The sequence below is a fragment of the Mandrillus leucophaeus genome, unplaced genomic scaffold (genome assembly GCF_000951045.1).
Source record: "Mandrillus leucophaeus isolate KB7577 unplaced genomic scaffold, Mleu.le_1.0 Scaffold386, whole genome shotgun sequence".
NCBI lineage: Eukaryota > Metazoa > Chordata > Mammalia > Primates > Cercopithecidae > Mandrillus > Mandrillus leucophaeus.
In genome coordinates this window covers 1,588,217-1,589,951 of record NW_012104098.1, presented here as the reverse complement: position 1 = coordinate 1,589,951, position 1,735 = coordinate 1,588,217, and the positions used below count along the sequence as shown (strand labels likewise).

The 1,735-nt window shown below is 48.9% G+C and overlaps 1 protein-coding gene across 1 annotated transcript in view; it reads left to right on the top strand.

Annotated features, from left to right (window-relative positions):
- Positions 1-1,470: 1,470 nt before the first annotated feature.
- Positions 1,471-1,735, top strand: part of LOC105547334 (PC-esterase domain-containing protein 1B-like) — an 8,822-nt gene continuing 8,557 nt past the window's right edge. Inside the window, exon 1 of the mRNA XM_011990878.1 lies at positions 1,471-1,581. The gene's annotated coding sequence lies outside the window, so the exon portion shown is untranslated. The remainder of the gene's footprint in view (positions 1,582-1,735) is intronic.

Genomic DNA, 1,735 nt, shown 5'->3' with positions numbered 1-1,735 from the left:
CTGTTTCACACAAAGGTCTTAACTGATAAATAGGACAATCATAAGGAATATTTTAAAAGGTGATTGTTTATTAACCTCTGTTAAAAATAGGTCCAAGAATTTTGCACTCAGAACCAAGGATGAAGAGAAAGAAGTCCAGATTTATTCAGCAGAAAGCTCATATTCCTAACCGAGGATGAAGAGGCTAGGATTACACCGGGTAGGAAGCTCACATCCATACCGAAAGATGAAGGAGGCCTACTTACACAGCTTGACACTTATATATCCATATCCAAGGAAGAAGGAAACCAGGGTTCATACAACCAGGAAAGTCATATCCATCTCCATATAGATAAGAATTCCAGGGTTTTTACATATCCAGGATATGCATATCTACACCTCAGAAACAAAGAAATTAGCCACTAATTCATTACTAGTGGGAACATAAAATGGTACAGCCGCTCTGGCGAACAGTCTGGGCATTTCCTAAAGCCCTAAATAAATACATAACTATTATACCACTCAGCAGTTGCAGTTCTGGGTTTATCCTGGAGAAATGAAAACCCAGGTTTGTAGAAAAACCTGCCCAGGAATGATCGTAACAATGCGATGTGTAATAGCCTGAGTGGAAACCCTCCAGTCCTTTCAACGGGTAACTGGTTAAACTGACTATGGTACATCCATCCATACCATTGAATAGTACTCAGCAATAAAAAGGGAACAAAGTATTGACACCTTGGTACCACTGGAAACTCACTTCCTAGTAGAGAAAACAGGTGGTCAGGGTTTACAAAGTAAACACACTGAACGAATTTGCAGAGAACAATGCTTCAGGGGAAAAAAAGCCAGTCCCCCAAGCTTACATATTATGTCATTCCATTTAAATAGAATTCTTGAAATGGCAAAATTCTGTAAGTGTAGAACAGCTTAGTGGTTGCCAGGCATCAGGGCAATGGAGGGGGAGGAAGGTGGTTGGCACTGGAAGGACGATGGGAGGCATCCTTTTGCAGAGGAAAGAGTCTGTATGTTGAGTGCGCCGAGGTACTACAACTCTCCAAGATGCCACCGGTGGGGGAAATGGGTAAAGCGTACACGGCGATCTCTGTATTATGTGTTATAAGTGCATGTGAATCCTCCATGAGCTGGTAAGAAATATTTTAACTAAAACAGAGTTGAGCAGTCCAGTACAGGTTGCCCTGAGTATTCTGCCAACAGACTGACCTAGCAGGTCAGTCCCCAGGACGGGCTCTACCCCTAGGAATGGCATCCCTCCTCCAGAGGAGGCATTTCCCAAATGCCCCAGGATAGGAGTTGGCACGGAAGGAGAGTCAAGCCGGCGATGAAGACATTCTCCACCGGACACAGGAACGCTGAGAGGCAACACTAAGAGAAGCGGCCTCCACACTGGACGGCGGCCTCCACTGGCGAGCCGCTGCTGGTGAAACAAAGAGAAGGCCGTGGGCAGGCGGCACTGAGAGCAAACTAAGCGCAGTCCGCGGCGGCGCTACTTGAAAGTCAGCACAGATCCACCCAAATGGAGCGCTCGCCGCCCCACGGCTAGCGGGGCGCTCCCGCGGGGGTTCCGCGCCTCCCCTCCGCCAGGTGGAGCTAGCACTCGCAAGGGAGCCTCCCCGGTTCAGAGGTCACACCCCGGCTGAAGTAAACTGCGCTCAGGCGGCCTTCAGGGGCCCCACCCCAGCCTCTTTCCTCGGCCCACGCCCCGGCGCTGAGCAGAGACGACCTTAGCGGTCCTGCA